Source organism: Ochotona princeps, chromosome 2 (genome assembly GCF_030435755.1).
Source record: "Ochotona princeps isolate mOchPri1 chromosome 2, mOchPri1.hap1, whole genome shotgun sequence".
In the NCBI taxonomy this organism is placed as follows: Eukaryota; Metazoa; Chordata; class Mammalia; order Lagomorpha; family Ochotonidae; genus Ochotona; species Ochotona princeps.
Genome location: NC_080833.1, coordinates 134455321 through 134482404, shown reverse-complemented (window position 1 = coordinate 134482404; position 27084 = coordinate 134455321).

The following is a 27084-nucleotide window of genomic DNA, read 5'->3' as shown; positions in this document are numbered from 1 at the left end:
CGCTCAAAATTCCACAGCCAAAGACAAGTTCCGCGACCAAGCCATTTCCCACTGCCATGGAAACCAACTGCTCTGGCAGCACATATGTCTGCAAGTGGCTATGACACCTAGGGAAGGTAGTGTGGTGGTGAATGGCAACTGCCCGAAGCAGCAGCACAGCTCTTCCAGTGCCAAAACAACTCCACCTGCCTCATGCACTTCACATACCATCAGCTGTCCTGGCAGCTATCTAGGAAACCCTGTTTGCTCACTTCCGGTCCCATGCCCTTTGAGCCCAGTGGGATGGAATCAAGCAGCTTGAGCACCCACACAAAACTAACATGGAGCTCCTCACTCAAGGCGCTCAAAACTCCACAGCCAAAGACAAGTTCAGGGCCCAAGCCATTTCCCGCTGCCATGGAAACCAAGTGCTCTGGCAGCACATATGTCTGAAAGTCGCTATGACACCTAGGGAAGGTAGTGTGGTGGTGAATGGCAACTGACCGAAGCAGCAGCACAGCTCTTCCAGTGCCAAAACAACTCCACCTGCCTCATGCACTTCACATACCATCAGCTGTCCTGCCCGCTATCTAGGAAACCCTGTTTGCTCACTTCCGGTCCCATGCCCATTGAGCCCAGTGGGATGGAATCAAGCAGCTTCAGCACCCACACAAAACTAACATGCAGCTCCTCACTCAAGGCGCTCAAAACTCCACAGCCAAAGACAAGTTCAGAGCCCAAGCCATTTCCGCTGCCATGGAAACCAAGGGCTCTGGCAGCACATATGTCTGAAAGTGGCTATGACACCTAGGGAAGGTAGTGTGGTGGTGAATGGCAACTGCCCGAAGCAGCAGCACAGCTCTTCCAGTGCCAAAACAACTCCACCTGCCTCATGCACTTCACATACCATCAGCTGTCCTGGCAGCTATCTAGGAAACCCTGTTTGGTCACTTCCGGTCCCATGCCCATTGAGCCCAGTGGGATGGAATCAAGCAGCTTCAGCACCCACACAAAACTAACATGCAGCTCCTCACTCAAGGCGCTCAAAACTCCACAGCCAAAGACAAGTTCAGGGCCCAAGCCATTTCCCGCTGCCATGGAAAGCAAGGGCTCTGGCAGCACATATGTCTGAAAGTGGCTATGACACCTAGGGAAGGTAGTGTGGTGGTGAATGGCAACTGCCCGAAGCAGCAGCACAGCTCTTCCAGTGCCAAAACAACTCCACCTGCCTCATGAACTTCACATACCATCAGCTGTCCTGGCAGCTATCTAGGAAACCCTGTTTGCTCACTTCCGGTCCCATGCCCATTGAGCCCAGTGGGATGGAATCAAGCAGCTTGAGCACCCACACAAAACTAACATGGAGCTCCTCACTCAAGGCGCTCAAAACTCCACAGCCAAAGACAAGTTCAGGGCCCAAGCCATTTCCCGCTGCCATGGAAACCAAGTGCTCTGGCAGCACATATGTCTGCAAGTGGCTATGACACCTAGGGAAGGTAGTGTGGTGGTGAATGGCAACTGCCCGAAGCAGCAGCACAGCTCTTCCAGTGAAAAAACAACTCCACCTGCCTCACGCACTTCACATACCATCAGCTGTCCTGGCAGCTATCTAGGAAACCCTGTTTGCTCACTTCCGGTCCAATGCCCATTGAGCCCAGTGGGATAGAATCAAGCAGCTTGAGCACCCACACAAAGCTAACATGGAGCTCCTCACTCAAGGCGCTCAAAATTCCACAGCCAAAGACAAGTTCCGCGACCAAGCCATTTCCCACTGCCATGGAAACCAACTGCTCTGGCAGCACATATGTCTGCAAGTGGCTATGACACCTAGGGAAGGTAGTGTGGTGGTGAATGGCAACTGCCCGAAGCAGCAGCACAGCTCTTCCAGTGCCAAAACAACTCCACCTGCCTCATGCACTTCACATACCATCAGCTGTCCTGGCAGCTATCTAGGAAACCCTGTTTGCTCACTTCCGGTCCCATGCCCTTTGAGCCCAGTGGGATGGAATCAAGCAGCTTGAGCACCCACACAAAACTAACATGGAGCTCCTCACTCAAGGCGCTCAAAACTCCACAGCCAAACACAAGTTCCGCGACCAAGCCATTTCCCGCTGCCATGGAAACCAAGTGCTCTGGCAGCACATATGTCTGAAAGTCGCTATGACACCTAGGGAAGGTAGTGTGGTGGTGAATGGCAACTGCCCGAAGCAGCAGCACAGCTCTTCCAGTGCCAAAACAACTCCACCTGCCTCATGCACTTCACATACCATCAGCTGTCCTGCCCGCTATCTAGGAAACCCTGTTTGCTCACTTCCGGTCCCATGCCCATTGAGCCCAGTGGGATGGAATCAAGCAGCTTGAGCACCCACACAAAACTAACATGGAGCTCCTCACTCAAGGCGCTCAAAACTCCACAGCCAAAGACAAGTTCAGAGCCCAAGCCATTTCCTGCTGCCATGGAAACCAAGGACTCTGGCAGCACATATGTCTGAAAGTGGCTATGACACCAAGGGAAGGTAGTGTGGTGGTGAATGGCAACTGCCCGAAGCAGCAGCACAGCTCTTCCAGTGCCAATACAACTCCACCTGCCTCACGCACTTCACATACCATCAGCTGTCCTGGCAGCTATCTAGGAAACCCTGTTTGCTCACTTCCGGTCCCATGCCCATTGAGCCCAGTGGGATGGAATCAAGCAGCTTGAGCACCCACACAAAACTAACATGCACCTCCTCACTCAAGGCGCTCAAAACTCCACAGCCAAAGACAAGTTCACGGCCAAAGCCATTTCCCGCTGCCATGGAAACCAAGTGCTCTGGCAGCACATATGTCTGAAAGTGGCTATGACACCTAGGGAAGGTAGTGTGGTGGTGAATGGCAACTGCCCGAAGCAGCAGCACAGCTCTTCCAGTGTCAAAACAACTCCACCTGCCTCATGCACTTCACATACCATCAGCTGTCCTGGCAGCTATCTAGGAAACCCTGTTTGCTCACTTCCGGTCCTATGCCAATTGAGCCCAGTGGGATGGAATCAAGCAGCTTGAGCACCCACACAAAACTAACATGGAGCTCTCACTCAAGGCGCTCAAAACTCCACAGCCAAAGACAAGTTCAGAGCCCAAGCCATTTCCCGCTGCCATGGAAACCAAGTGCTCTGGCAGCACATATGTCTGAAAGTGGCTATGACACCTAGGGAAGGTAGTGTGGTGGTGAATGGCAACTGCCCGAAGCAGCAGCACAGCTCTTCCAGTGCCAAAACAACTCCACCTGCCTCATGAACTTCACAAACCATCAGCTGTCCTGGCAGCTATCTAGGAAACCCTGTTTGCTCACTTCCGGTCCCATGCCCATTGAGCCCAGTGGGATGGAATCAAGCAGCTTGAGCACCCACACAAAACTAACATGGAGCTCCTCACTCAAGGCGCTCAAAATTCCACAGCCAAAGACAAGTTCACAGCCCAAGCCATTTCCCACTGCCATGGAAACCAAGGGCTCTGGCAGCACATATGTCTGAAAGTGGCTATGACACCTAGGGAAGGTAGTGTGGTGGTGAATGGCAACTGCCTGAAGCAGCAGCACAGCTCTTCCAGTGCCAAAACAACTCCATCTGCCTCACGCACTTCACATACCATCAGCTGTCCTGGCAGCTATCTAGGAAACCCTGTTTTGTCACTGCCGTTCCCATGCCCATTGAGCCCAGTGGGATGGAATCAAGCAGCTTCAGCACCCACACAAAACTCACATGCAGCTCCTCACTCATGGAGCTCAAAACTCCACATCCAAAGACAAGTTCAGGGCCCAAGCCATTTCCCGCTGCCATGGAAAGCAAGTGGTCTGGCAGCACATATGTGTGAAAGTGGCTATGACACCTAGGGAAGGTAGTGTGGTGGTGAATGGCAACTGCCCGAAGCAGCAGCACAGCTCTTCCAGTGCCAAAACAACTCCACCTGCCTCATGCACTTCACATACCATCAGCTGTCCTGACCGCTATCTAGGAAACCCTGTTTGGTCACTTCCGGTCCAATGCCCATTGAGCCCAGTTGGATGGAATCAAGCAGCTTGAGCACCCACACAAAACTAACATGCAGCTCCTCGCTGAAGGCGCTCAAAACTCCACAGCCAAAGACAAGTTCAGAGCCAAAGCCATTTTCTGCTGTCATGGAAACCAAGGGCTCTGGCAGCACATATGTCTGAAAGTGGCTATGACACCTAGAGAAGGTAGTGTGGTGGTGAATGGCAACTGACCGAAGCAGCAGCACAGCTCTTCCAGTGCCAAAACAACTCCACCTGCCTCATGCACTTCACAAACCATCAGCTGTCCTGGCAGATATCTAGGAAACCCTGTTTGGTCACTTCCGGTCCCATGCCCATTGAGACCAGTGGGATGGAATCAAGCAGCTTGAGCACCCACACAAAACTAACATGGAGCTCCTCACTCAAGGCGCTCAAAACTCCACAGCCAATGACAAGTTCAGGGCCCAAGCCATTTCCCGCTGCCATGGAAACCAAGGCCTCTGGCAGCACATATGTCTGCAAGTGGCTATGACACCTAGGGAAGGTAGTGTGGTGGTGAATGGCAACTGCCCGAAGCAGCAGCACAGCTCTTCCAGTGCCAAAACAACTCCACCTGCCTCATGCACTTCACATACCATCAGCTGTCCTGACCGCTATCTAGGAAACCCTGTTTGGTCACTTCCGGTCCAATGCCCATTGAGCCCAGTTGGATGGAATCAAGCAGCTTGAGCACCCACACAAAACTAACATGCAGCTCCTCGCTGAAGGCGCTCAAAACTCCACAGCCAAAGACAAGTTCAGAGCCAAAGCCATTTTCTGCTGTCATGGAAACCAAGGGCTCTGGCAGCACATATGTCTGAAAGTGGCTATGACACCTAGAGAAGGTAGTGTGGTGGTGAATGGCAACTGACCGAAGCAGCAGCACAGCTCTTCCAGTGCCAAAACAACTCCACCTGCCTCATGCACTTCACAAACCATCAGCTGTCCTGGCAGATATCTAGGAAACCCTGTTTGGTCACTTCCGGTCCCATGCCCATTGAGACCAGTGGGATGGAATCAAGCAGCTTGAGCACCCACACAAAACTAACATGGAGCTCCTCACTCAAGGCGCTCAAAACTCCACAGCCAAAGACAAGTTCAGGGCCCAAGCCATTTCCCGCTGCCATGGAAACCAAGGGCTCTGGCAGCACATATGTCTGAAAGTGGCTATGACACCTAGGGAAGGTAGTGTGGTGGTGAATGGCAACTGCCCGAAGCAGCAGCACAGCTCTTCCAGTGCCAAAACAACTCCACGTGCCTCACGCACTTCACATACCATCAGCTGTCCTGGCAGCTATCTAGGAAACCCTGTTTGCTCACTTCCGGTCCCATGCCCATTGAGCCCAGTGGGATGGAATCAAGCAGCTTGAGCACCCACACAAAACTAACATGGAGCTCCTCACTCAAGGCGCTCAAAACTCCACAGCCAAAGACAAGTTCAGGGCCAAAGCCATTTCCGCTGCCATGGAAACCAAGGGATCTGGCAGCACATATGTCTGAAAGTGGCTATGACACCTAGGGAAGGTAGTGTGGTGGTGAATGGCAACTGCCCGAAGCAGCAGCACAGCTCTTCCAGTGCCAAAACAACTCCACCTGCCTCATGCACTTCACATACCATCAGCTGTCCTGGCAGCTATCTAGGAAACCCTGTTTGCTCACTTCCGGTCCCATGCCCATTGAGCCCAGTGGGATGGAATCAAGCAGCTTCAGCACCCACACAAAACTAACATGCAGCTCCTCACTCAAGGCGTTCAAAACTCCACAGCCAAAGACAAGTTCAGGGCCCAAGCCATTTCCCGCTGCCATGGAAACCAAGTGCTCTGGCAGCACATATGTCTGAAAGTGGCTATGACACCTAGGGAAGGTAGTGTGGTGGTGAATGGCAACTGCCCGAAGCAGCAGCACAGCTCTTCCTGTGCCAAAACAACTCCACCTGCCTCATGCACTTCACATAACATCAGCTGTCCTGGCAGCTATCTAGGAAACCCTGTTTGGTCACTTCCGGTCCCATGCCCATTGAGCCCAGTGGGATGGAATCAAGCAGCTTGAGCACCCACACAAAACTAACATGGAGCTCCTCACTCAAGGCGCTCAAAACTCCACAGCCAAAGACAAGTTCAGGGCCCAAGCCATTTCCCGCTGCCATGGAAACCAAGTGCTCTGGCAGCACATATGTCTGAAAGAGGCTATGACACCTAGGGAAGGTAGTGTGGTGGTGAATGGCAACTGCCCGAAGCAGCAGCACAGCTCTTCCAGTGCCAAAACAACTCCACCTGCCTCATGAACTTCACAAACCATCAGCTGTCCTGGCAGCTATCTAGGAAACCCTGTTTGGTCACTTCCCGTCCCATGCCCATTGAGCCCAGTGGGATGGAATCAAGCAGCTTGAGCACCCACACAAAACTAACATGCAGCTCCTCACTCAAGGCGCTCAAAACTCCACAGCCAAAGACAATTTCAGCGCCCAAGCTATTTCCCGCTGCCATGGAAAGCAAGGGCTCTGGCAGCACATATGTCTGAAAGTGGCTATGACACCTAGGGAAGGTAGTGTGGTGGTGAATGGCAACTGCCCGAAGCAGCAGCACAGCTCTTCCAGTGCCAAAAGAACTCCACCTGCGTCATGAACTTCACATACCATCAGCTGTCCTGCCAGCTATCTAGGAAACCCTGTTTGCTCACTTCCGGTCCCATGCCCATTGAGCCCAGTGGGATGGAATCAAGCAGCTTGAGCACCCACACAAAACTAACATGGAGCTCCTCACTAACTGCGCTCAAAACTCCACAGCCAAAGACAAGTTCAGAGCCCAAGCTATTTCCCGCTGCCATGGAAACCAAGTGCTCTGGCAGCACATATGTCTGAAAGTGGCTATGACACCTAGGGAAGGTAGTGTGGTGGTGAATGGCAACTGCCCAAAGCAGCAGCACAGCTCTTCCAGTGCCAAAACAACTCCACCTGCCTCATGCACTTCACAAACCATCAGCTGTCGTGGCAGCTATCTAGGAAACCCTGTTTGGTCACTTCCGGTCCAATGCCCATTGAGCCCAGTGGGATGGAATCAAGCAGCTTGAGCACCCACACAAAACTAACATGCACCTCCTCACTCAAGGCGCTCAACATTCCACAGCCAAACACAAGTTCTGCGACCAAGCCATTTCCCGCTGCCATGGAAACCAAGGGCTCTGGCAGCACATATGTCTGAAAGTGGCTATGACACCTAGGGAAGGTAGTGTTGTGGTGAATGGCAACTGCCCGAAGCAGCAGCACAGCTCTTCCAGTGCCAAAACAACTCCACCTGCCTCATGCACTTCACATACCATCAGCTGTCCTGGCAGCTATCTAGGAAACCCTGTTTGCTCACTTCCGGTCCCATGCCCATTGAGCCCAGTGGGATGGAATCAAGCAGCTTCAGCACCCACACAAAACTCACATGCAGCTCCTCACACATGGAGCTCAAAACTCCACATCCAAAGACAAGTTCAGTGCCCAAGCCATTTCCCGCTGCCATGGAAACCAAGTGCTCTGGCAGCACATATGTCTGCAAGTGGCTATAACACCTAGGGAAGGTAGTGTGGTGGTGAATGGCAACTGCCCGAAGCAGCAGCACAGCTCTTCCAGTGTCAAAACAACTCCACCTGCCTCATGCACTTCACATACCATCAGCTGTCCTGGCACCTATCTAGGAAACCCTGTTTGGTCACTTCCGGTCCCATGCCCATTGAGCCCAGCGGGATGGAATCAAGCAGCTTGAGCACCCACACAAAACTAACATGGAGCTCCTCACTGACGGTGCTCAAAACTGCACAGCCAAAGACAAGTTCAGGGCCCAAGCCATTTCCCGCTGCCATGGAAAGCAAGTGGTCTGGCAGCACATATGTCTGCAAGTGGCTATGACACCTAGGGAAGGTAGTGTGGTGGTGAATGGCAACTGCCCGAAGCAGCAGCACAGCTCTTCCAGTGCCAAAACAACTCCACCTGCCTCATGAACTTCACATACCATGAGCTGTCCTGGCAGCTATCTAGGAAACCCTGTTTGCTCACTTCCAATCCAATGCCCATTGAGCCCAGTGGGATGGAATCAAGCAGCTTGAGCATCCATACAAAACTAACTTGCAGCTCCTCACTCAAGGCGCTCAAAATTCCACAGCCAAAGACAATTTCAACGCCCAAGCCATTTCCCGCTGCCATGGAAAGCAAGGGCTCTGGCAGCACATATGTCTGCAAGTGGCTATGACACCTAGGGAAGGTAGTGTGGTGGTGAATGGCAACTGCCCGAAGCAGCAGCACAGCTCTTCCAGTGCCAATACAACTCCATCTGCCTCACGCACTTCACATACCATCAGCTGTCCTGGCAGCTATCTAGGAAACCCTGTTTGGTCACTTCCGGTCCCATGCCAATTGAGCAAAGTGGGATAGAATCAAGCAGCTTGAGCACCCACACAAAACTAACATGGAGCTCCTCACTCAAGGCGCTCAAAACTCCACAGCCAAAGACAAGTTCAGTTCCAAAGCCATTTCCCGCTGTCATGGAAAGCAAGTGCTCTGGCAGCACATATGTCTGAAAGTGGCTATGACACCTAGGGAAGGTAGTGTGGTGGTGAATGGCAACTGACCGAAGCAGCAGAAAAGCTCTTCCAGTGCCAAAACAACTCCACCTGCCTCACGCACTTCACATACCATCAGCTGTCCTGGCAGCTATCTAGGAAACCCTGTTTGGTCACTGAAGGTCCCATGCCCATTGAGCCCAGTGGGATGGAATCAAGCAGCTTGAGCACCCACACAAAACTAACATGGAGCTCCTCACTCAAGGCGCTCAAAACTCCACAGCCAAAGACAAGTTCAGGGACAATGCCATTTCCCGCTGCCATGGAAACCAAGGGGTCTGGCAGCACATATGTCTGAAAGTGGCTATGACACCTAGGGAAGGTAGTGTGGTGGTGAATGGCAACTGCCCGAAGCAGCAGCACAGCTCTTCCAGTGCCAAAACAACTCCATCTGCCTCACGGACTTCACATACCATCAGCTGTCCTGGCAGCTATCTAGGAAACCCTGTTTGCTCACTTCCGGTCCCATGCCCATTGAGCCCAGTGGGATGGAATCAAGCAGCTTGAGCACCCACACAAAACTAACATGGAGCTCCTCACTGACGGTGCTCAAAACTGCACAGCCAAAGACAAGTTCAGGGCCCAAGCCATTTCCCGCTGCCATGGAAACCAAGGGCTCTGGCAGCACATATGTCTGCAAGTGGCTATGACACCTAGGGAAGGTAGTGTGGTGGTGAATGGCAACTGCCCGAAGCAGCAGCACAGTTCTTCCAGTGCCAAAACAACTCCACCTGCCTCATGCACTTCACATACCATCAGCTGTCCTGGCAGCTATCTAGGAAACCCTGTTTGCTCACTTCCAATCCAATGCCCATTGAGCCCAGTGGGATGGAATCAAGCAGCTTGAGCACCCATACAAAACTAAATTGCAGCTCCTCACTCAAGGCGCTCAAAATTCCACAGCCAAAGACAAGTTCAGCGGCCAAGCCATTTCCCGCTGCCATGGAAAGCAAGGGCTCTGGCAGCACATATGTCTGCAAGTGGCTATGACACCTAGGGAAGGTAGTGTGGTGGTGAAAGGCAACTGCCCGAAGCAGCAGCACAGCTCTTCCAGTGCCAAAACAACTCCATCTGCCTCACGCACTTCACATACCATCAGCTGTCCTGGCAGCTATCTAGGAAACCCTGTTTGCTCACTTCCGGTCCCATGCCCATTGAACCCAGTGGGGTGGAATCAAGCAGCTTGAGCACCCACACAAAACTAACATGGAGCTCCTCATTCAAGGCGCTCAAAACTCCACAGCCAAACACAAGTTCAGGGCCCAAGCCATTTCCCGCTGCCATGGAAACCAAGTGCTCTGGCAGCACATATGTCTGAAAGTGGCTATGACACCTAGGGAAGGTAGTGTGGTGGTGAATGGCAACTGCCCAAAGCAGCAGCACAGCTCTTCCAGTGCCAAAACAACTCCACCTGCCTCATGCACTTCACATACCATCAGCTGTCCTGGCAGCTATCTAGGAAACCCTGTTTGGTCACTTCCGGTCCCATGCCCATTGAGCCCAGTGGGATGGAATCAAGCAGCTTCAGCACCCACACAAAACTCACATACAGCTCCTCACACATGGAGCTCAAAACTCCACATCCAAAGACAAGTTCAGCGTCCAAGCCATTTCCCGCTGCCATGGAAACCAAGGGCTCTGGCAGCACATATGTCTGAAAGTGGCTATGACACCTAGGGAAGGTAGTGTGGTGGTGAATGGCAACTGCCCGAAGCAGCAGCACAGCTCTTCCAGTGCCAAAACAACTCCACCTGCCTCATGCACTTCACATACCATCACCTGTCCTGGCCGCTATCTAGGAAACCCTGTTTGGTCACTTCCGGTCCCATGCCCATTGAGCCCAGTGGGATGGAATCAAGCAGCTTGAGCACCCACACAAAACTAACATGCACCTCCTCACTCAAGGCGCTCAAAATTCCACAGCCAAAGACAATTTCAGCGCCCAAGCCATTTCCCGCTGCCATGGAAACCAAGGGCTCTGGCAGCACATATGTCTGCAAGTGGCTCTGACACCTAGGGAAGGTAGTGTGGTGGTGAATGGCAACTGCCCGAAGCAGCAGCACAGCTCTTCCAGTGCCAAAACAACTCCACCTGCCTCATGCACTTCACATACCATCAGCTGTCCTGGCAGCTATCTAGGAAACCCTGTTTGCTCACTTCCGGTCCCATGCCCTTTGAGCCCAGTGGGATGGAATCAAGCAGCTTGAGCACCCACACAAAACTAACATGGAGCTCCTCACTCAAGGAGCTCAAAATTCCACAGCCAAAGACAAGTTCAGGGCCCAAGCCATTTCCCGCTGCCATGGAAACCAAGTGCTCTGGCAGCACATATGTCTGAAAGTGGCTATGACACCTAGGGAAGGTAGTGTGGTGGTGAATGGCAACTGCCCGAAGCAGCAGCACAGCTCTTCCAGTGCCAAAACAACTCCACCTGTCTCATGAACTTCACATACCATCAGCTGTCATGGCAGCTATCTAGGAAACCCTGTTTGCTCACTTCCGGTCCCATGCCCATTGAGCCCAGTGGGATGGAATCAAGCAGCTTGAGCACCCACACAAAACTAACATGGAGCTCCTAACTAACTGCGCTCAAAACTCCACAGCCAAAGACAAGTTCAGCGCCCAAGCCATTTCCCGCTGCCATGGAAACCAAGTGCTCTGGCAGCACATATGTCTGAAAGTGGCTATGACACCTAGGGAAGGTAGTGTGGTGGTGAATGGCAACTGCCCGAAGCAGCAGCACAGCTCTTCCAGTGCCAAAACAACTCCACCTGCCTCATGCACTTCACATACCATCAGCTGTCGTGGCAGCTATCTAGGAAACCCTGTTTGCTCACTTCCGGTCCCATGCCCATTGAGCCCAGTGGGATGGAATCAAGCAGCTTGAGCACCCACACAAAACTAACATGCACCTCCTCACTCAAGGCGCTCAAAACTCCACAGCCAAACACAAGTTCTGCGACCAAGCCATTTCCCGCTGCCATGGAAACCAAGGGCTCTGGCAGCACATATGTCTGCAAGTGGCTCTGACACCTAGGGAAGGTAGTGTGGTGGTGAATGGCAACTGCCCGAAGCAGCAGCACAGCTCTTCCAGTGCCAAAACAACTCCACCTGCCTCATGCACTTCACATACCATCAGCTGTCCTGGCAGCTATCTAGGAAACCCTGTTTGCTCACTTCCGGTCCCATGCCCATTGAGCCCAGTGGGATGGAATCAAGCAGCTTCAGCACCCACACAAAACTCACATGCAGCTCCTCACACATGGAGCTCAAAACTCCACAGCCAAAGACAAGTTCAGTGCCCAAATCATTTCCCGCTGCCATGGAAACCAAGTGGTCTGGCAGCACATATGTCTGCAAGTGGCTATGACACCTAGGGAAGGTAGTGTGGTGGTGAATGGCAACTGCCCGAAGCAGCAGCACAGCTCTTCCAGTGCCAAAACAACTCCACCTGCCTCATGAACTTCACATACCATGAGCTGTCCTGGCAGCTATCTAGGAAACCCTGTTTGCTCACTTCCAATCCAATGCCCATTGAGCCCAGTGGGATGGAATCAAGCAGCTTGAGCATCCATACAAAACTAACTTGCAGCTCCTCACTCAAGGCGCTCAAAATTCCACAGCCAAAGACAATTTCAACGCCCAAGCCATTTCCCGCTGCCATGGAAAGCAAGGGCTCTGGCAGCTCATATGTCTGAAAGTGGCTATGACACCTAGGGAAGGTAGTGTGGTGGTGAATGGCAACTGCCCGAAGCAGCAGCACAGCTCTTCCAGTGCCAAAACAACTCCATCTGCCTCACGCACTTCACATACCATCAGCTGTCCTGGCAGCTATCTAGGAAACCCTGTTTGCTCACTTCCGGTCCCATGCCCATTGAACCCAGTGGGATGGAATCAAGCAGCTTGAGCACCCACACAAAACTAACATGGAGCTCCTCACTAACTGCGCTCAAAACTCCACAGCCAAAGACAAGTTCCGCGAACAAACCATTTCCCGCTGCCATGGAAACCAAGTGCTCTGGCAGCACATATGTCTGAAAGTGGCTATGACACCTAGGAAAGGTAGTGTGGTGGTGAATGGCAACTGCCCGAAGCAGCAGCACAGCTCTTCCAGTGCCAAAACAACTCCACCTGCCTGATGCACTTCACATACCATCAGCTGTCCTGGCAGCTATGTAGGAAACCCTGTTTGCTCACTTCCGGTCCCATGCCCTTTGAGCCCAGTGGGATGGAATCAAGCAGCTTGAGCACCCACACAAAACTAACATGCACCTCCTCACTCAAGGCGCTCAAAATTCCACAGCCAAGCATAAGTTCAGAGCCCAAGCCATTTCCCGCTGCCATGGAAACCAAGTGCTCTGGCAGCACATATGTCTGAAAGTGGCTATGACACCTAGGGAAGGTAGTGTGGTGGTGAATGGCAACTGCCCGAAGCAGCAGCACAGCTCTTCCAGTGCCAAAACAACTCCACCTGCCTCATGCACTTCACATAAAATCAGCTGTCCTGGCAGCTATCTAGGAAACCCTGTTTGCTCACTTCCGGTCCTATGTCCATTGAGCCCAGTGGGATGGAATCAAGCAGCTTGAGCACCCACAAAAAACTAACATGCACCTCCTCACTCAAGGCGCTCAAAACTCCACAGCCAAAGACAAGTTCAGGGCCAAAGCCATTTCCCGCTGCCATGGAAAGCAAGGGCTCTGGCAGCACATATGTCTGAAAGTGGCTATGACACCTAGGGAAAGTAGTGTGGTGGTGAATGGCAACTGCCCGAAGCAGCAGCACAGCTCTTCCAGTGCCAAAACAACTCCACCTGCCTCATGCACTTCACATACCATCAGCTGTCCTGGCAGCTATCTAGGAAACCCTGTTTGGTCACTTTCGGTCCCATGCCCATTGAGCCCAGTGGGATGGAATCAAGCAGCTTGACCACCCGCAAAAAACTAACATGGAGCTCCTCACTCAAGGCGCTCAAAACTCCACAGGCAAAGACAAGTTCAGGGCCCAAGTCATTTCCCGCTGCCATGGAAACCAAGGGCTCTGGCAGCTCATATGTCTGAAAGTGGCTATGACACCTAGGGAAGGTAGTGTGGTGGTGAATGGCAACTGCCCGAAGCAGCAGCACAGCTCTTCCAGTGCCAAAACAACTCCACCTGCCTCATGCACTTCACATACCATCAGCTGTCCTGGCAGCTATCTAGGAAACCCTGTTTGGTCACTTCCGGTCCCATGCCCATTGAGCCCAGTGGGATGGAATCAAGCAGCTTGAGCACCCACACAAAACTAACATGGAGCTCCTCACTGACGGTGCTCAAAACTGCACAGCCAAAGACAAGTTCAGGGCCCAAGCCATTTCCCGCTGCCATGGAAACCAAGTGCTCTGGCAGCACATATGTCTGCAAGTGGCTATGACACCTAGGAAAGGTAGTGTTGTGGTGAATGGCAACTGCCCGAAGCAGCAGAACAGCTCTTCCAGTGCCAAAACAACTCCACCTGCCTGATGCACTTCACATACCATCAGCTGTCCTGGCAGCTATGTAGGAAACCCTGTTTGCTCACTTCCGGTCCCATGCCCTTTGAGCCCAGTGGGATGGAATCAAGCAGCTTGAGCACCCACACAAAACTAACATGCACCTCCTCACTCAAGGCGCTCAAAATTCCACAGCCAAGCACAAGTTCAGAGCCCAAGCCATTTCCCGCTGCCATGGAAACCAAGTGCTCTGGCAGCACATATGTCTGAAAGTGGCTATGACACCTAGGGAAGGTAGTGTGGTGGTGAATGGCAGCTGCCCGAAGCAGCAGCACAGCTCTTCCAGTGCCAAAACAACTCCACCTGCGTCATGAACTTCACATACCATCAGCTGTCATGGCAGCTATCTAGGAAACCCTGTTTGCTCACTTCCGGTCCCATGCCCATTGAGCCCAGTGGGATGGAATCAAGCAGCTAGAGCACCCACACAAAACTAACATGGAGCTCCTCACTAACTGCGCTCAAAACTCCACAGCCAAAGACAAGTTCAGAGCCCAAGCCATTTCCCGCTGCCATGGAAACCAAGTGCTCTGGCAGCACATATGTCTGAAAGTGGCTATGACACCTAGGGAAGGTAGTGTGGTGGTGAATGGCAACTGCCCGAAGCAGCAGCACAGCTCTTCCAGTGCCAAAACAACTCCACCTGCCTCATGCACTTCACAAACCATCAGCTGTCGTGGCAGCTATCTAGGAAACCCTGTTTGGTCACTTCCGGTCCCATGCCCATTGAGCCCAGTGGGATGGAATCAAGCAGCTTGAGCACCCACACAAAACTAACATGCACCTCCTCACTCAAGGCGCTCAAAACTCCACAGCCAAACACAAGTTCTGCGACCAAGCCATTTCCCGCTGCCATGGAAACCAAGGGCTCTGGCAGCACATATGTCTGAAAGTGGCTATGACACCTAGGGAAGGTAGTGTTGTGGTGAATGGCAACTGCCCGAAGCAGCAGCACAGCTCTTCCAGTGCCAAAACAACTCCACCTGCCTCATGAACTTCACATACCATGAGCTGTCCTGGCAGCTATCTAGGAAACCCTGTTTGCTCACTTCCAATCCAATGCCCATTGAGCCCAGTGGGATGGAATCAAGCAGCTTGAGCATCCATACAAAACTAACTTGCAGCTCCTCACTCAAGGCGCTCAAAATTCCACAGCCAAAGACAATTTCAACGCCCAAGCCATTTCCCGCTGCCATGGAAAGCAAGGGCTCTGGCAGCACATATGTCTGAAAGTGGCTATGACACCTAGGGAAGGTAGTGTGGTGGTGAATGGCAACTGCCCGAAGCAGCAGCACAGCTCTTCCAGTGCCAAAACAACTCCATCTGCCTCACGCACTTCACATACCATCAGCTGTCCTGCCCGCTATCTAGGAAACCCTGTTTGCTCACTTCCGGTCCCATGCCCATTGAACCCAGTGGGATGGAATCAAGCAGCTTCAGCACCCACACAAAACTAACATGGAGCTCCTCACTAACTGCGCTCAAAACTCCACAGCCAAAGACAAGTTCCGCGAACAAGCCATTTCCCGCTGCCATGGGAACCAAGTGCTCTGGCAGCACATATGTCTGAAAGTGGCTATGACACCTAGGAAAGGTAGTGTTGTGGTGAATGGCAACTGCCCGAAGCAGCAGCACAGCTCTTCCAGTGCCAAAACAACTCCACCTGCCTCATGCACTTCACATACCATCAGCTGTCCTGGCAGCTATGTAGGAAACCCTGTTTGCTCACTTCCGGTCCCATGCCCATTGAGCCCAGTGGGATGGAATCAAGCAGCTTGAGCACCCACACAAAACTAACATGCACCTCCTCACTCAGGCGCTCAAAACTCCACAGCCAAGCATAAGTTCAGAGCCCAAGCCATTTCCCGCTGCCATGGAAACCAAGTGCTCTGGCAGCACATATGTCTGAAAGTGGCTATGACACCTAGGGAAGGTAGTGTGGTGGTGAATGGCAACTGCCCGAAGCAGCAGCACAGCTCTTCCAGTGCCAAAACAACTCCACCTGCCTCATGCACTTCACATAAAATCAGCTGTCCTGGCAGCTATCTAGGAAACCCTGTTTGCTCACTTCCGGTCCCATGTCCATTGAGCCCAGTGGGATGGAATCAAGCAGCTTGAGCACCCACAAAAAACTAACATGCACCTCCTCACTCAAGGCGCTCAAAACTCCACAGCCAAAGACAAGTTCAGGGCCAAAGCCATTTCCCGCTGCCATGGAAAGCAAGGGCTCTGGCAGCACATATGTCTGAAAGTGGCTATGACACCAAGGGAAAGTAGTGTGGTGGTGAATGGCAACTGCCCGAAGCAGCAGCACAGCTCTTCCAGTGCCAAAACAACTCCACCTGCCTCATGCACTTCACATACCATCAGCTGTCCTGGCAGCTATCTAGGAAACCCTGTTTGGTCACTTTCGGTCCCATGCCCATTGAGCCCAGTGGGATGGAATCAAGCAGCTTGACCACCCGCAAAAAACTAACATGGAGCTCCTCACTCAAGGCGCTCAAAACTCCACAGGCAAAGACAAGTTCAGGGCCCAAGCCATTTCCCGCTGCCATGGAAACCAAGTGCTTTGGCAGCACATATGTCTGAAAGTGGCTATGACACCTAGGGAAGGTAGTGTGGTGGTGAATGGCAACTGCCCGAAGCAGCAGCACAGCTCTTCCAGTGCCAAAACAACTCCACCTGCCTCACGCACTTCACATACCATCAGCTGTCCTGGCAGCTATCTAGGAAACCCTGTTTGGTCACTTCCGGTCCCATGCCAATTGAGCCCAGTGGGATAGAATCAAGCAGCTTGAGCACCCACACAAAACTAACATGGAGCTCCTCACTCAAGGCGCTCAAAACTCCACAGCCAAAGACAAGTTCAGTTCCAAAGCCATTTCCCGCTGTCATGGAAAGCAAGTGCTCTGGCAGCACATATGTCTGAAAGTGGCTATGACACCTAGGGAAGGTAGTGTGGTGGTGAATGGCAACTGCCCGAAGCAGCAGAACAGCTCTTCCAGTGCCAAAACAACTCCACCTGCCTCATGCACTTCAAATACCATCAGCTGTCCTGCCCGCTATCTAGGAAACCCTGTTTGCTCACTTCCGGTCCCATGCCCATTGAGCCCAGTGGGATGGAATCAAGCAGCTTGAGCACCCACACAAAACTAACATGCAGCTCCTCACTCAAGGCGCTCAAAACTCCACAGGCAAAGACAAGTTCAGAGCCCAAGCCATTTCCCGCTGCCATGGAAACCAAGGGGTCTGGCAGCACATATGTCTGAAAGTGGCTATGACACCTAGGGAAGGTAGTGTGGTGGTGAATGGCAACTGCCCGAAGCAGCAGCACAGCTCTTCCAGTGCCAAAACAACTCCATCTGCCTCACGGACTTCACATACCATCAGCTGTCCTGACAGCTATCTAGGAAACCCTGTTTGCTCACTTCCGGTCTCATGCCCATTGAGCCCAGTGGGATGGAATCAAGCAGCTTGAGCACCCACACAAAACTAACATGGAGCTCCTCACTGACGGTGCTCAAAACTGCACAGCCAAAGACAAGTTCAGGGCCCAAGCCATTTCCCGCTGCCATGGAAACCAAGGGCTCTGGCAGCACATATGTCTGCAAGTGGCTATGACACCTAGGGAAGGTAGTGTGGTGGTGAATGGCAACTGCCCGAAGCAGCAGCACAGCTCTTCCACTGCCAAAACAACTCCACCTGCCTCATGCACTTCACAAACCATCAGCTGTCGTGGCAGCTATCTAGGAAACCCTGTTTGGTCACTTCCGGTCCCATGCCCATTGAGCCCAGTGGGATGGAATCAAGCAGCTTGAGCACCCACACAAAACTAACATGCACCTCCTCACTCAAGGCGCTCAAAACTCCACAGCCAAACACAAGTTCTGCGACCAAGCCATTTCCCGCTGCCATGGAAACCAAGGGCTCTGGCAGCACATATGTCTGAAAGTGGCTATGACACCTAGGGAAGGTAGTGTGGTGGTGAATGGCAACTGCCCGAAGCAGCAGCACAGCTCTTCCAGTGCCAAAACAACTCCACCTGCCTCATGAACTTCACATACCATGAGCTGTCCTGGCAGCTATCTAGGAAACCCTGTTTGCTCACTTCCAATCCAATGCCCATTGAGCCCAGTGGGATGGAATCAAGCAGCTTGAGCATCCATACAAAACTAACTTGCAGCTCCTCACTCAAGGCGCTCAAAATTCCACAGCCAAAGACAATTTCAACGCCCAAGCCATTTCCCGCTGCCATGGAAAGCAAGGGCTCTGGCAGCACATATGTCTGAAAGTGGCTATGACACCTAGGGAAGGTAGTGTGGTGGTGAATGGCAACTGCCCGAAGCAGCAGCACAGCTCTTCCAGTGCCAAAACAACTCCATCTGCCTCACGCACTTCACATACCATCAGCTGTCCTGCCCGCTATCTAGGAAACCCTGTTTGCTCACTTCCGGTCCCATGCCCATTGAACCCAGTGGGATGGAATCAAGCAGCTTCAGCACCCACACAAAACTAACATGGAGCTCCTCACTAACTGCGCTCAAAACTCCACAGCCAAAGACAAGTTCCGCGAACAAGCCATTTCCCGCTGCCATGGGAACCAAGTGCTCTGGCAGCACATATGTCTGAAAGTGGCTATGACACCTAGGAAAGGTAGTGTTGTGGTGAATGGCAACTGCCCGAAGCAGCAGCACAGCTCTTCCAGTGCCAAAACAACTCCACCTGCCTCATGCACTTCACATACCATCAGCTGTCCTGGCAGCTATGTAGGAAACCCTGTTTGCTCACTTCCGGTCCCATGCCCATTGAGCCCAGTGGGATGGAATCAAGCAGCTTGAGCACCCACACAAAACTAACATGCACCTCCTCACTCAGGCGCTCAAAACTCCACAGCCAAGCATAAGTTCAGAGCCCAAGCCATTTCCCGCTGCCATGGAAACCAAGTGCTCTGGCAGCACATATGTCTGAAAGTGGCTATGACACCTAGGGAAGGTAGTGTGGTGGTGAATGGCAACTGCCCGAAGCAGCAGCACAGCTCTTCCAGTGCCAAAACAACTCCACCTGCCTCATGCACTTCACATAAAATCAGCTGTCCTGGCAGCTATCTAGGAAACCCTGTTTGCTCACTTCCGGTCCCATGTCCATTGAGCCCAGTGGGATGGAATCAAGCAGCTTGAGCACCCACAAAAAACTAACATGCACCTCCTCACTCAAGGCGCTCAAAACTCCACAGCCAAAGACAAGTTCAGGGCCAAAGCCATTTCCCGCTGCCATGGAAAGCAAGGGCTCTGGCAGCACATATGTCTGAAAGTGGCTATGACACCAAGGGAAAGTAGTGTGGTGGTGAATGGCAACTGCCCGAAGCAGCAGCACAGCTCTTCCAGTGCCAAAACAACTCCACCTGCCTCATGCACTTCACATACCATCAGCTGTCCTGGCAGCTATCTAGGAAACCCTGTTTGGTCACTTTCGGTCCCATGCCCATTGAGCCCAGTGGGATGGAATCAAGCAGCTTGACCACCCGCAAAAAACTAACATGGAGCTCCTCACTCAAGGCGCTCAAAACTCCACAGGCAAAGACAAGTTCAGGGCCCAAGCCATTTCCCGCTGCCATGGAAACCAAGTGCTTTGGCAGCACATATGTCTGAAAGTGGCTATGACACCTAGGGAAGGTAGTGTGGTGGTGAATGGCAACTGCCCGAAGCAGCAGCACAGCTCTTCCAGTGCCAAAACAACTCCACCTGCCTCACGCACTTCACATACCATCAGCTGTCCTGGCAGCTATCTAGGAAACCCTGTTTGGTCACTTCCGGTCCCATGCCAATTGAGCCCAGTGGGATAGAATCAAGCAGCTTGAGCACCCACACAAAACTAACATGGAGCTCCTCACTCAAGGCGCTCAAAACTCCACAGCCAAAGACAAGTTCAGTTCCAAAGCCATTTCCCGCTGTCATGGAAAGCAAGTGCTCTGGCAGCACATATGTCTGAAAGTGGCTATGACACCTAGGGAAGGTAGTGTGGTGGTGAATGGCAACTGCCCGAAGCAGCAGAACAGCTCTTCCAGTGCCAAAACAACTCCACCTGCCTCATGCACTTCAAATACCATCAGCTGTCCTGCCCGCTATCTAGGAAACCCTGTTTGCTCACTTCCGGTCCCATGCCCATTGAGCCCAGTGGGATGGAATCAAGCAGCTTGAGCACCCACACAAAACTAACATGCAGCTCCTCACTCAAGGCGCTCAAAACTCCACAGGCAAAGACAAGTTCAGAGCCCAAGCCATTTCCCGCTGCCATGGAAACCAAGGGGTCTGGCAGCACATATGTCTGAAAGTGGCTATGACACCTAGGGAAGGTAGTGTGGTGGTGAATGGCAACTGCCCGAAGCAGCAGCACAGCTCTTCCAGTGCCAAAACAACTCCATCTGCCTCACGGACTTCACATACCATCAGCTGTCCTGACAGCTATCTAGGAAACCCTGTTTGCTCACTTCCGGTCTCATGCCCATTGAGCCCAGTGGGATGGAATCAAGCAGCTTGAGCACCCACACAAAACTAACATGGAGCTCCTCACTGACGGTGCTCAAAACTGCACAGCCAAAGACAAGTTCAGGGCCCAAGCCATTTCCCGCTGCCATGGAAACCAAGGGCTCTGGCAGCACATATGTCTGCAAGTGGCTATGACACCTAGGGAAGGTAGTGTGGTGGTGAATGGCAACTGCCCGAAGCAGCAGCACAGCTCTTCCAGTGCCAAAACAACTCCACCTGCCTCATGAACTTCACATACCATCAGCTGTCCTGGCAGATATCTAGGAAACCCTGTTTGCTCACTTCCAATTCAATGCCCATTGAGCCCAGTGGGATGGAATCAAGCAGCTTGAGCACCCATACAAAACTAAATTGCAGCTCCTCACTCAAAGCGCTCAAAATTCCACAGCCAAAGACAAGTTCAGGGCCCAAGCCATTTCCCGCTGCCATGGAAACCAAGGGCTCTGGCAGCACATATGTCTGAAAGTGGCTATGACACCTAGGGAAGGTAGTGTGGTGGTGAATGGCAACTGCCTGAAGCAGCAGCACAGCTCTTCCAGTGCCAAAACAACTCCACCTGCCTCATGCACTTCACATACCATCACCTGTCCTGGCCGCTATCTAGGAAACCCTATTTGGTCACTTCCGGTCCCATGCCCATTGAGCCCAGTGGGATAGAATCAAGCAGATTGAGCACCCACACAAAACTAACATGCAGCTCCTCGCTCAAGGCGCTCAAAACTCCACAGCCAAAGACAAGTTCAGGGCCCAAGCCATTTCCCGCTGCCATGGAAACCAAGTGCTCTGGCAGCACATATGTCTGAAAGTGGCTATGACACCTAGGGAAGGTAGTGTGGTGGTGAATGGGAACTGCCCGAAGCAGCAGCACAGCTCTTCCAGTGCCAAAACAACTCCACCTGCCTCATGCACTTCACATACCATCAGCTGTCCTGGCAGCTATCTAGGAAACCCTGTTTGGTCACTTCCGGTCCCATGCCCATTGAGCCCAGTGGGATGGAATCAAGCAGCTTGAGCAACCGCAAAAAACTAACATGCACCTCCTCACTCAAGGCGCTCAAAACTCCACAGCCAAAGACAAGTTCAGGGCCCAAGCCATTTCCCGCTGCCATGGAAACCAAGTGCTCTGGCAGCACATATGTCTGAAAGTGGCTATGACACCTAGGGAAGGTAGTGTGGTGGTGAATGGCAACTGCCCGAAGCAGCAGCACAGCTCTTCCAGTGCCAAAACAACTCCACCTGCCTCATGAACTTCACATACCATCAGCTGTTGTGGCCGCTATCTAGGAAACCCTGTTTGCTCACTTCCGGTCCCATGCCCATTGAGCCCAGTGGGATGGAATCAAGCAGCTTCAGCACCCACACAAAACTAACATGCAGCTCCTCACTCAAGGCGCTCAAAACTCCACAGCCAAAGACAAGTTCAGGGCCCAAGCCATTTCCCGCTGCCATGGAAACCAAGGGCTCTGGCAGCACATATGTCTGAAAGTGGCTATGACACCTAGGGAAGGTAGTGTGGTGGTGAATGGCAACTGCCCGAAGCAGCAGCACAGCTCTTCCACTGCCAAAACAACTCCACCTGCCTCATTCACTTCACAAACCATCAGCTGTCCTGGCAGCTATCTAGGAAACCCTGTTTGGTCACTTCCGGTCCCATGCCCATTGAGCCCAGTGGGATGGAATCAAGCAGCTTGAGCACCCACACAAAACTAACATGGAGCTCCTCACTCAAGGCGCTCAAAGCTCCACAGCCAAAGACAAGTTCAGAGCCCAAGCCATTTCCCGCTGCCATGGAAACCAAGTGCTCTGGCAGCACATATGTCTGAAAGTGGCTATGACACCTAGGGAAGGTAGTGTGGTGGTGAATGGCAACTGCCCGAAGCAACAGCACAGCTCTTCCAGTGCCAAAACAACTCCACCTGCCTGATGAACTTCACATGCCATCAGCTGTCCTGGCAGCTATCTAGGAAACCCTGTTTGCTCACTTCCGGTCCCATGCCCATTGAGCCCAGTGGGATGGAATCAAGCAGCTTGAGCACCCACACAAAACTAACATGCAGCTCCTCACTCAAGGCGCTCAAAACTCCACAGCCAAAGGCAATTTCAGGGCCCAAGCCATTTCCCGCTGCCATGGAAACCAAGGGCTCTGGCAGCACATATGTCTGAAAGTGGCTATGACACCTAGGGAAGGTAGTGTGGTAGTGAATGGCAACTGCCCAAAGCAGCAGCACAGCTCTTCCAGTGCCAAAACAACTCCACCTGCCTCATGCACTTCACATACCATCAGCTGTCGTGCAGCTATCTAGGAAACCCTGTTTGGTCACTTCCGGTCCAATGCCCATTGAGCCCAGTGGGATGGAATCAAGCAGCTTGAGCACCCACACAAAACTAACATGGAGCTCCTCACTCAAGGCGCTCAAAACTCCACAGGCAAAGACAATTTCAGGGCCCAAGCCATTTCCCGCTGCCATGGAAACCAAGGGCTCTGGCAGCACATATGTCTGAAAGTGGCTATGACACCTAGGGAAGGTAGTGTGGTGGTGAATGGCAACTGCCCGAAGCAGCAGCACAGCTCTTGCAGTGCCAAAACAACTCCACCTGCCTCATGCACTTCACAAACCATCAGCTGTCCTGGCAGCTATCTAGGAAACCCTGTTTGCTCACTTCTGGTCCCATGCCCATTGAGCCCAGTGGGATGGAATCAAGCAGCTTGAGCACCCACACAATACTAACATGGAGCTCCTCACTGATGGCGCTCAAAACTCCACAGCCAAAGGCAAGTTCAGGGCCAAAGCCATTTCCCGCTGCCATGGAAACCAAGGGCTCTGGCAGCACATATGTCTGAAAGTGGCTATGACACCTAGGGAAGGTAGTGTGGTGGTGAATGGCAACTGCCCGAAGCAGCAGCACAGCTCTTCCAGTGCCAAAACAACTCCACCTGCCTCATGAACTTCACATACAATCAGCTGTCGTGGCAGCTATCTAGGAAACCCTGTTTGGTCACTGCCGGTCCAGTGCCCATTGAGCCCAGTGGGATGGAATCAAGCAGCTTGAGCACCCACACAAAACTAACATGGAGCTCCTCACTCAAGGCACTCAAAACTCCACAGCCAAAGACAAGTTCAGCGCCCAAGCCATTTCCCGCTGCCATGGAAACCAAGGGCTCTGGCAGCACATATGTCTGAAAGTGGCTATGACACCTAGGGAAGGTAGTGTGGTGGTGAATGGCAACTGCCCGAAGCAGCAGCACAGCTCTTCCAGTGCCAAAACAACTCCACCTGCCTCATGAACTTCACATACCATCAGCTGTCGTGGCAGCTATCTAGGAAACCCTGTTTGGTCACTTCCGGTGTAATGCCCATTGAGCCCAGTGGGATGGAAACAAGCAGCTTGAGCACCCACACAATACTAACATGGAGCTCCTCACTGATGGCGCTCAAAACTCCACAGCCAAAGGCAAGTTCAGGGCCAAAGCCATTTCCCGCTGCCATGGAAACCAAGGGCTCTGGCAGCACATATGTCTGAAAGTGGCTATGACACCTAGGGAAGGTAGTGTGGTGGTGAATGGCAACTGCCCGAAGCAGCAGCACAGCTCTTCCAGTGCCAAAACAACTCCACCTGCCCCATGAACTTCACATACCATCAGCTGTCGTGGCAGCTATTTAGGAAACCCTGTTTGCTCACTTCCGGTCCAGGGCCCATTGAGCCCAGTGGGATGGAATCAAGCAGCTTCAGCACCCACACAAAACTAACATGGAGCTCCTCACTCAAGGCGCTCAAAACTCCACAGCCAAAATCAAGTTCACAGCCAAAGCCATTTCCCGCTGCCATGGAAACCAAGTGCTCTGGCAGCACATATGTCTGAAAGTGGCTATGACACCTAGGGAAGGTAGTGTGGTGGTGAATGGCAACTGCCCGAAGCAGCAGCACAGCTCTTCCAGTGCCAAAACAACTCCACCTGCCTCATGAACTTCACATACAATCAGCTGTCCTGGCAGCTATCTAGGAAACCCTGTTTGGTCACTGCCGGTCCAGTGCCCATTGAGCCCAGTGGGATGGAATCAAGCAGCTTGAGCACCCACACAAAACTAACATGGAGCTCCTCACTCAAGGCACTCAAAACTCCACAGCCAAAGACAAGTTCAGCGCCCAAGCCATTTCCCGCTGCCATGGAAACCAAGGGCTCTGGCAGCACATATGTCTGAAAGTGGCTATGACACCTAGGGAAGGTAGTGTGGTGGTGAATGGCAACTGCCCGAAGCAGCAGCACAGCTCTTCCAGTGCCAAAACAACTCCACCTGCCTCATGAACTTCACATACCATCAGCTGTCCTGGCAGCTATCTAGGAAACCCTGTTTGGTCACTTCCGGTGTAATGCCCATTGAGCCCAGTGGGATGGAATCAAGCAGCTTGAGCACCCACACAATACTAACATGGAGCTCCTCACTGATGGCGCTCAAAACTCCACAGCCAAAGGCAAGTTCAGGGCCAAAGCCATTTCCCGCTGCCATGGAAACCAAGGGCTCTGGCAGCACATATGTCTGAAAGTGGCTATGACACCTAGGGAAGGTAGTGTGGTGGTGAATGGCAACTGCCCGAAGCAGCAGCACAGCTCTTCCAGTGCCAAAACAACTCCACCTGCCCCATGAACTTCACATACCATCAGCTGTCCTGGCAGCTATTTAGGAAACCCTGTTTGCTCACTTCCGGTCCAGTGCCCATTGAGCCCAGTGGGATGGAATCAAGCAGCTTCAGCACCCACACAAAACTAACATGGAGCTCCTCACTCAAGGCGCTCAAAACTCCACAGCCAAAATCAAGTTCACAGCCAAAGCCATTTCCCGCTGCCATGGAAACCAAGTGCTCTGGCAGCACATATGTCTGAAAGTGGCTATGACACCTAGGGAAGGTAGTGTGGTGGTGAATGGCAACTGCCCGAAGCAGCAGCACAGCTCTTCCAGTGCCAAAACAACTCCACCTGCCTCATGCACTTCACATGCCATCAGCTGTCCTGGCAGCTATCTAGGAAACCCTGTTTGCTCACTTCCGGTCCCATGCCCATTGAGCCCAGTGGGATGGAATCAAGCAGCTTGAGCACCCACACAAAACAAACATGCACCTCCTCACTCAAGGTGCTCAAAGCTCCACAGCGAAAGGCAAGTTCAGGGCCAAAGCCATTTCCCGCTGCCATGGAAACCAAGGGCTCTGGCAGCACATATGTCTGAAAGTGGCTATGACACCTAGGGAAGGTAGTGTGGTGGTGAATGGCAACTGCCCGAAGCAGCAGCACAGCTCTTCCAGTGCCAAAACAACTCCACCTGCCTCATGCACTTCACAAACCATCAGCTGTCCTGGCAGCTATCTAGGAAACCCTGTTTGGTCACTTCCGGTGTAATGCCCATTGAGCCCAGTGGGATGGAATCAAGCAGCTTGAGCACCCACACAAAACTAACATGCAGCTCCTCACTGAAGGCGCTCAAAACTCCACAGCCAAAGACAAGTTCAGCGCCCAAGCCATTTCCCGCTGCCATGGAAACCAAGGGCTCTGGCAGCACATATGTCTGAAAGTGGCTATGACACCTAGGGAAGGTAGTGTGGTGGTGAATGGCAACTGCCCGAAGCAGCAGCACAGCTCTTCCAGTGCCAAAACAACTCCACCTGCCTCATGAACTTCACATACAATCAGCTGTCCTGGCAGCTATCTAGGAAACCCTGTTTGCTCACTTCTGGTCCCATGGCCATTGAGCCCAGTGGGATGGAATCAAGCAGCTTGAGCACCCACACAAAACTAACATGGAGCTCCTCACTCAAGGCACTCAAAACTCCACAGCCAAAGACAAGTTCAGCGCCCAAGCCATTTCCCGCTGCCATGGAAACCAAGGGCTCTGGCAGCACATATGTCTGAAAGTGGCTATGACACCTAGGGAAGGTAGTGTGGTGGTGAATGGCAACTGCCCGAAGCAGCAGCACAGCTCTTCCAGTGCCAAAACAACTCCACCTGCCTCATGAACTTCACATACCATCAGCTGTCGTGGCAGCTATCTAGGAAACCCTGTTTGGTCACTTCCGGTGTAATGCCCATTGAGCCCAGTGGGATGGAATCAAGCAGCTTGAGCACCCACACAAAACTAACAAGGAGCTCATCACTGATGGCGCTCAAAACTCCACAGCCAAAGGCAAGTTCAGGGCCAAAGCCATTTCCCGCTGCCATGGAAACCAAGGGCTCTGGCAGCACATATGTCTGAAAGTGGCTATGACACCTAGGGAAGGTAGTGTGGTGGTGAATGGCAACTGCCCGAAGCAGCAGCACAGCTCTTCCAGTGCCAAAACAACTCCACCTGCCCCATGAACTTCACATACCATCAGCTGTCGTGGCAGCTATT